Genomic DNA, 10,194 nt, shown 5'->3' on the forward strand with positions numbered 1-10,194 from the left:
GAAACAACATGGCGGAAACTCTGAGAGGACCGCTGAAAGTATTGCATAAAATCTACCGGAAATCCGAACTTTCCACCCTCGCTGGTTGCCATGACGTTAACTGAAAGTCCAAACTGTTTCTGCTTCCAAGTTTGACCCGAATATGTGTCTCCATCGCCTTTACACAAGAGCCGAAAGCACCCGGTGCGGGACGAGTGCCCTGAGAAAAATAGTGACAATAATCACTGTTCGCTCCCATACAGTTATCAAAACAAACCAACAATTGTATGAAACATGGACATACACATACAGACAGACTGACATTCACAGACTGGCACAGAGTGATGACATTGACCCCAAGTGTGCCTTGGCCCATGAAGAGTGATAAAGATATAACAAAAAGCTGAATGTAATGATAAAATAGTTAAGTATAGGCCTACAGACACTGAGGGTGAATATGTTACAGCAATTTGATTAGTTTCTTTTCGTTTTCTACTTCTGTGATAATTTTTAAGACAATCAAACTGCAAGGCAGTTTTAATATGTATTGACAAACATTTTATCTTTTACAAGCACACAGCAAACTGTTCATGATTTTTCATTTACAATATTTGACATAGACTGAAATACATAACATGCAACCAGTATTTACATTTTGCCCATGCACCAGATACATGGAGAGATTTCAACATATAATCATCAACTCAGAAACCCTACAGGGAAAAGTAAACATTGTTTTCTTCCAGAACAGCTGGTACATCCACATCTGGAGCAACATACAAACTTAACCAATTACACAAGGATGATGACACAAGAGATAAAGTTAAGAAATTTAACTGTGGTGAACTTGACTATTCCTTTCAAATCCTTACCTAACTTGATTGACATCTTAAACTAAAATACACTGCATGGTTAATTGCACACAAAAATACATCAGGGGTGTACCATTTGATAAAAGGGGGTTGTCTGGAAGATTGATGAGGAACATTATCTTTTTTATCCGATACATTGTACATTCTTTTTTCCCACTATCCCACCTTTTCTTTTTGACAAACCTTCTGTGGCTGATTTTTTTATTGACATTTGTTTGGATTTTTTTCAAAATCTGCCAGGACTCTTTAACATTGAAAAAAACTTTGAATATATTTGTTGGAAACCAAACCTGCTGAAATCACCTCAGCCGCATTTCAACACCAAATACAGTTTACCATTTCAAATGCTTACTGAATCACCGCATTATCTTGAACATAGGGCCAATGTCCCTGAAGCTACTATAGACATGGATACAAAATTAAGTATTTCCTGACTGTATGAAATCATCTCACTAAGGTCATCCTAGGGACCTGTTAGCCAAATATTAAAGCTGTCTGACCAGCGGTTTTGAAAAAAACAAGCGACCCAATAGTCGACAGAGCTCTGCTGTGTTATGTAGAGAGCAACTTTTCGTGACATGTATTGATGAAGAAGGTTGAGATCTTTGATAGCTCATTGCAGGATGGCCTGACCTAAAATGGCAAAATTAGCTGCAAAAATACAAAATTGATGATTTCATCATAATTATGTATAAAAATGTATACCAAATATCAAAGCTATCACATGACTAGCTTTTGAGAAACAAATATTTTGACCAAAAACGGCAAAAAGTGATTCAAAAATACAAAAATTGAAGATTTCATCAAATTTCACTATATCACACTAAGAGAACCCCTAGGAACCTGTATACCAAATATCAAAGGCATCAGACAAGTAGTTTTTGAGAAACACATTTTTTGACCAAAAACGGCAAAAATTGCACCAAAAATACAAAATTGCAGATTTCATCATATATTCTATATATCATATTAAGTTCATCTGTAGGAACCTGTATACCAAATATCAAAGCTGTCAGACGAGCGGTTTTGATGAAATAAATTTTTGACCAAAAATGACAAAAAATTCCTTAAAAATACAGATTTGCATATTTCATCACAATTTGAACAAATCCAAGTTGGGTTATCCCTAGGGATCTGTATATCAAATATCAAAGCTGTCTGACCAGCGGTTATGAAGAAGAAGATTTTTTACCAAAAACGCCTTTTTGGCACTAATTTGCATATTTTTGGCAATGACAACTTCATTTGAACAAAATCTCATCTACAGCCCATCATCCATGTACACACCAAATATCAAGATGAAATGTGCAGCGGTTTTGGAGTTTTTGATGTTGACGGACAGACATACAGACATACAGACATACAGACATACAGACACACAGACATACAGACATACAGACATACATACATACAGACATTTCCCTAGCCTATAAGAATAGCTTCCATTGCCATATATACATATGGCTATGGGAGCTAAAAATCCATGTTTGTGTCGAACGGGTCGCTTATGCAAATGTCAATCTGCGCATGCGCAGTGCTCCAAATTACATCTGTAAATTAAGAGTGAACACGAACTGCTGATTGTAAATCCAAACGACAACATCGGACGTTTGCGGAGTTGACAAGCGTGACTAGGGAGACGTTCGCGGTTCTCTTGAGTCCCTCCATTATTTACATCATGTTTTCATTAGCCTACTTCATTCACCGTGAACGTGATACGCAACCGCTTATCACCATAATAACAATACAATATCAGTACGTCATCAGTAGCGTTGCGTAAAAGAACCAATCAACGTACCGAATTGTCCATTGTATGGCGGGGGTGAACAATCCTTTCTCTGAAATAATTTTGTATGGCGGGGGTGAACAAACCGCTTTCTCTCATCGTCGTAAACCACAAGCCTGTTTACGGTTACTGATACTTGCGCTATTTTTGTGCAGCTTCTTGGAGCGGAAATACATGTAGGCTCTGGCTTGCGAGAATGCTTTCTCTGAAATAATTTTGTATGGCGGGGGTGAATAAACCTTTCTCTGAAATAATTTTGTCCGCTTTTGGATGGACCTGCTAACACGTGTTGAGATGTAGCTCTAAAACTGCTTTCGGAGGCAGTTTACGTAAAAACGACCACTTTCGCGTTGAAAATGATTGCCGAACGACAAGTAACATGATATCGTCTTACACGCAATCGTAAATTATGTTAATATGTTCTTTTAAATATGAACATGATATGAACATTAACAGTGCGTCGAAGTTTGTCGTCACCGAAAGAGGTAAAATTTTTGATCTCCGCAACTTGTATGAGCACCCATAGAATTATAATAAATGTTGAAAAACCGGTATCTTTTTGTACACGAGGTAAGTAACTGTCTCAAAACTAACCAACTACACTTGCCTCTGGCCTAACGCATAGGATCATGTTGAATTCCTTGGAGGAAAGAAACACCATTTGTCGCCAAAGATGGTAAAAGACGTGAGGAAGAGTTGGTACGGTCATGGACCTACCATGGTACGGTCGCAGTCGATCGGAATGTTGAAAAAACGTATTTGTTCATTTTCGAATTATTTATATTTACGACCACACATTAATTTATGATACTAATGATTGCAGCCACACAATTTCTTTTCCCCCGCACGATCGAAAGGATTTAAATGTTTTTTTTAGAAATATATTTCTCATTTTTTTTCTGTTTTGAGGTCAAGACATGCAGACGAAAATGATGTAATTTACGTACTTTTCCAATAAAGTTTACAACATATGTTTGACAAAGCCCCATAGCCCGACATTCAAACCCTTTTCGATTTTGATGTGAAGACCGTCGAAAATTATGTCAATTTAGGTACGTTTCCAATTAAGTTTATTGGAGTTGTTTTACCTATCTTCCACTGTTCATGGGTGTGCTACACTCCTACGAACACAGGAAATCTGAATATCGGGACAGTTTCTCTTCCGAAGTACGACCGAAAACAATAATATAAGGCCCGATTCTGACGTATGTCTACGATTAGGCCTATGTTAAAATCAAATGAAATCAGACGGTTGAAACTGTTCTTTTTCGAATATAGTACGATTTAACCTGTTCCAAATATGTCCAGCGGTGAAAACAAAAGTAACATCCTCATTACAGGGCCCATCGTGAATAATGATCAATCAACGAGGTGTCAAAAATTTTCTTACAGCTGTTTTTCGGCGTGTCAAAACAATAGAAAGGGTGTTAGCCTTTGTGCCGCTTTGTGATAACATGCCGATATCACTCTGATTAGAAACTCAAACAGTCAAAACGAGAGCAAAGAATTGACACATATCGAATATCTGACGTCGGCTCCTATGGCGCGTAATCAAGGCCAATATTCTAACTCCCATTTTCAACTATACAAAGCGACATTCAACATTCTAACTCCCCATTTTCAACTATACAAAGCGACATTCAACATTCAAACTCCCCATTTTCAACTATACAAAGCGACATTCAACATTCAAACTCCCCATTTTCAACTATACAAAGCGACATTCAACATTCAAACTCCCCATTTTCAACTATACAATGCCGCATTTTCAACTTTCGAACTCCACATTTTCAACTATACAATGCCGCATTTTCAACTTTCGAACTCCCCATTTTCAACTATACAATGCCGCATTTTCAACTATCGAAGCCATAGGTCCCCCTAGACCACAAGCCAGCGAACACAAGCCAAAATTAGCATACATATAGTCAAATACATCTTCAAAAAATCGTCGGTGTCATTTTACATGAAACTACTTATCACTTTGTTAGGGAGTCCCAAACACACGGTGACCTCGCAGTTACTTTTGAACATGGACGACACCGAGTTTGTTCGTGACCACGTCAGTGGTAGTTTGTCTAGGCTGCTACTTGACCTTGACCAGCCCGACAGACGGAGAGATGTGTCACGTAGGTGTGAGAGTCTTGTTAGACTTTTGTCACAGTTAGGCCTAAGTGGCATTTGAATGTGTAGTGAGCGTATTGTCCAGCTGGTGCAAGCCGCTCAACGTGAAATACAATGATGTTGAACATAGTGGTCACGGTGTAATAAAGGGAAAGTGGCTTCACTCATCAGCCATCTCGTCTTGTATGTGGTTTGGTGTGTTTAGTGTTAGCTCTGCATTGCACTGGGCTGTGTGTTACCGGCGTTATACGGCCTCCCACTACATGTGGGTGGAAACCGTATAACGCCGGTAACACACAGCCGTATAACGCCGGTAATTAACACACAGCCCTGCCTAGCCCTGCGTACGATGCTGTGTGTTCCGCTACAGCTAATCGCCACGCTCACCAGGCGATTAGCTGTAGCGGAACACACAGCATCGTACGCAGGGCTAAGCCCTGCCATGCAGGGCTAGTTTAGTGTTTGAGTTGTGTTTGGCTGTAATAGTGTGGAAATTAATAAGCGAGTTGTTAATTTTAAAATAAGCCATGGCGAGCCACGCATGCATGCTCTTGATTAGACGACATGATAGCGACCGAATTAGGCCTACGTGATGGCGGAGGTCGGCGGTAAATCTTGATAGCATCACAAGTGTTTCCAGTCCATATTTTGGACCCTCTAGAACATCACATAGGAATAAATCTAAAACTCCGAAACGTCATGTGACGTATCTATGACGCGTTCTGACGTAGTATAGCCCAGAAGGAAAAACGTGGGTAACTACAATGAAGCAAGTTAGGGATGCCTAGGGAGAATGCGAATCCTAAATGTTGAGTTCGAGAGTTGAAAATGTGGAGTTCGAAAGTTGAAAATGGGGAATAGCAATCCCAAATGTTGAGTTCGATGAGTTGTAAGCTTATAGTTGAAAATGGGAAGTTTGAATTTGAATGTCGAGTTGTATAGTTGAAAATGGGCCCGTACGAAACAGATTTTTTGTGGTAAACATGCTGCAAGCTCTGGGTAAACATACCACGCATACTTTGTGTGCCACAACTCTCTATCCATCCTGCGCCGATAGTCACCACTAGTGGTGCACTTGTGGTGATTAGCAATCTTTCTCTTGGTATGTCTACCACAAGACTGAAGTAAACAAAGTTGCAGATTGCTTTGTGGTATGTTTGCCATTGAAGGCTTTACGTAAATACAATGGTCACACAGCACAGACTGTGCAGAATCATGTGTAAGAATTCAAGGCTGCACGGTTACAGGGCAGCCAAATGAACGTGTGTGCCCAGCTGGCTTCTGTAGATGTACCGTATATCTCATGCATAAATAAAGAATATACATGTTTGCACTCTAAATTTAATAACAAAATAGTATATTTATGATTTTCAAAATGGGGATGTTAAAACGTGAATACATATTTGTAGGACAAATCTTAGTCAGTTTCCAAGAAATTAGGAAATTCACATACAAAAGTACCTGACTCTCCAAATGATACTTCTATACACAGTGACAAGATTTTACGAATCCAGATTACATCAACAATAGCACATATGTAAAGGTGCGGGATCGCTGGATTTCCAAAATAGCTTAATTTGAGCGATTTAGCAGCTATAGGCCCTATGGTGTGATCGAGGCGAGAAAAGTGACGAAGTTGATCTAATAAAGACGGGTATTCTGTTGATAAAAATGTTGTTTCATACATAGGCCTACACTGTAGGCAGCCACAAAAATCGGCAGATCGTCCATGTAGCCGACACGAACACGAAGTGTGTGTTACCGGCTACCAAAAACTATGAAAAATAGTAAAGAATGAGCTACAAAATCACTATCAGTTTTAAGTTGCAGGTAGAATAAGTCTGTGCCTTTGTAAAAAATACTAAAAAAATAGTAGAAAGTGAAGAACCAGCTGAAAGTTAGTTGAGGAGACCTTGACCGCATATCATTTGCATCTCATTGTCGGCTACATGGACTGTGTGCCCAAAAATCCATGAAACCATTTTTCCCTGTCCATCGGGAAACGTTTTGAGCCAATGATCTGCACGATAATTCAATGTTAAATTCATCAATTTCATGGCAGCAACGAAAATCTCTTGAAAATCGGCCGTAATCCACGAAGGAAAAGAACTTTGCCACAGTTTGGGTAGGCCTAATAATAAGCGGACAGAGCATGTCAGTCACCGCGGTCGGAGAAAACACTCATTCTATTTGTGTCTTTCGACAAGCATGGAGGTAGGTATGGTATAAGTTACTATATCGCCGACTTAGAAAGACAAGGGAATTATTAGTCGTATTGCCATCCACTGTACAAATGATTGACATCTCACTCAACCTGCCGTGGACACGTACGTACGTGTCTCCAGAGAAACGCGTCAGTAGTAAAGTAAACGTGGACAACTGGGATTAAGTAAGAATTTTACACCCCATTTTATTCATTTATCTACATGAAGCGAAGGAAAAATTAACCATCCATGTAACTAAAGTGTGACCCTGACCTATATACGAACTCACGCAGGCGCAGCAGTGCATTGTCCTGAACTAAGCGGGGAAATTCCCTGCTGAGTCAGGTTCTGGACTTGCGCAATACAGTAGCTGGGACATGTAGAAACTTGTTCTGTCTGACCTAAATACACAACAGTATAAACATGTACGGGAAATTCCGTGTGAGTCATCACCATCAAACTAGCCTATATAAAGGAGCCCCGTTGTCAGTCCGGCCGGCCGGTCGCGGAGTCTAGCTGATGTTGAACACGAAGTTCCTATCGGTGCGAACTTGTTCACCCGATAGATAAAATTTTAGTAATTCCTCTGAACTTAAAATGTGACGGAAGACCATTACTTCAAATAATATGAGACGTTTCAGATGAATGGTACTGATATCTAAAGTGTTCACTCTTTTATCTCTACGTACAAATGTAGTTCCTAAGTCGTTCTCTATTCTATTCCCACCAACAAAACATTCAATACTCATTTCCCCTCCCCGATCTTTATCAATACTTATGATAATATCACAAGTTGTTCTGTTATCTGTTTTCATAGCATAATATCCAACCAAATCGTCAAATTCATCTCCAGTAGCTAACTTTACACATCTAATGAGAACTGTACCATGTTGAAGTATTTTCATATTATCAGTCATCTGTTGATTTACAGTCTGTAAAGTGAGAACAGCTGCCTCATCACCGACACTTTTAAGACCCAGTTTCTTTAAAGTTGTGTCCCAAAATAATCTAACTGGAACTCCGCTAGCTGTATACGAGCAATAATTCTCCCCCTCGTTTTATCCACCTTCTTAGTGTATTATCTGCCTTCATTATTGTATTAAGAGGACTAATTTTAAGGTGAATCGGTATACCAAGAAGTGCAATGTATGGATTCGTAGGAGTAAGCCAACTACGAAAATCTAACAATTTATATTTGTTTACATTGCTATCAAAATAAATCACATTCGGAGTTCCTGGTGGTTCAGCAACACCTCCTGCAATTTCACTATCCAATATATCTAAGATGTTACGCGGTACATTATAAGGCATGAATTTCTGACTATCCCCATCCCATGTCAGAGCAAAAGGAGTAGGATCATTCGAAGCCTTTGTGGCGTCAATTACAGTTTCATCAATGTCTTTAAGTTCGGAAAATTCTACAGCATGCTCGTGGGATTGCACCGCGGCATTGGCTAAAACGAAATATTTTTCGCGGTCTTTATAACGAAGGACGTAATCCTTATTATGATTAGCAGCCATCTTAGTATTATTGTTAACTTTAACATCACTCAGATCTTCAAGCTCAAGATTTTGCATACGAATTGTACCTAGACCGAAGCCACTTGGATCAGACATACTCCGTAGGGACCTATATACAGTGAAAATTAAAATAATACCTTGTAATATACACACACATGGCTTCAGCAATAGGAATGACAGTTCTCGGTGCTGTATTAAATGCAACGGCATTCACAGGAGGAAATATTATCGGACAAAAGCTTTCTGGGAATGGTGAGGCTCTTATTGAAGAGAAAGTCCGACATGATAAAGCATTAGAAAAATTTGAACATGATCGCAACGTCTGGTCAGAAAAAAGATTACTACAGGCTGACTGGGAAAGAGAAAATCGGGCAAAGGATGCACATGCTGCGGCAGAATTAAGAGATACAGATGCAGAAATCCTGGAAGAAGCAGAAGCGGTGCAAAGCAACTCTACGTCAGGCAAAGCAGTTCAATTCTCAGATTATTATCAGCCCAGTCCTGAGCAAAAGAAATATGAGATGATCTATATTGCTGGAGGATTGGTCGTGGGATGGTTTATCTTCCGATAGGGTTACACCGGTAGGGGGGGCCCTTCGGAACGCTTCGAACGACTACAGCAATTCAATACAAAAGCTAATTGGCCAGTTATTGAAATCGATCATGTTCCCATCCTGATCTGTTATCCAGATATGCATTGAATTCATGTAATCTCCCCCTTTTCTCAATGGCATAGAAATTGCTCCGTTTTTAAAATCGTAAGTAACCTTTTCACTTATTTCTCTCGTATCCCGGATGGGAAGTATTTGTAAACAGTTCGATACTTTCCCCTGTATGTATCCTCCGGAGGCACCCGAACCAAATGAAACATAATTTCCAGTAACATCGACTACATCTGAATGAACTATATATTTAGTGACTGTTAAGAAATCCACTTTCTTCGGACTAATAGTACTTTTTATAACTGGGTTGTCTCAGGTTTATCTGAAAAACCAACGACGTTGGCAAAGCTACCTGTAGCATTGAAATAGACTTTAATATCTTTAGCCAAAGTTAGATAGAACGTGGTTTGTCGGCAGATGTTTTTCAAAATTAATTTTTGCTTCAACCCGATTGCTTTGTTTAACGTATCGATATTGTAGTTACCTGGACGTATTGATTTAGTCTTCTTCGGTTGGTCACCTTCTTGATATTTTATTACATTATTCGTCGATGTTATGTTATGCCATGAATTATATAGTCCGCACTCTAGCAGTCTTATCTTCGTAAACTGTGTCGTGTCAATGCAAGGGTAAAAATTAACAGTGACTGGTTCACCTGTTTGGCTTTCAATCCAAATGATCATTGTTGTACGTTGTATGTATATATTACTAAGTATAAATGTTCGATGATATTATTATTATTCCGAAGGTGCCCATTACGAAGTATAGGTTCTGCAGGAATAATATTTTTCTGTTCAAGGAGATCTTTGGTTGCAACCGCAGCAGCAGTAGCACCGCCTAATTTTGCCAATCGAGTCAAATTTGGACGACTTGGATCGCCAACCTCTATTTTCAGAAATTTGCTGGAGATCATTAGATATCCCATCGCAAGTCCTGCGATTACAATACCATCGTACATTGTGTTTACAACTGTTTTAATATCCATGATTGCTGACTAGTATATAAAATAAAAATAAAAATAAAAAATATGGGGAGTTAATCCATCT

This window comes from Ptychodera flava, chromosome 1 (genome assembly GCF_041260155.1).
Source record: "Ptychodera flava strain L36383 chromosome 1, AS_Pfla_20210202, whole genome shotgun sequence".
NCBI lineage: Eukaryota > Metazoa > Hemichordata > Enteropneusta > Ptychoderidae > Ptychodera > Ptychodera flava.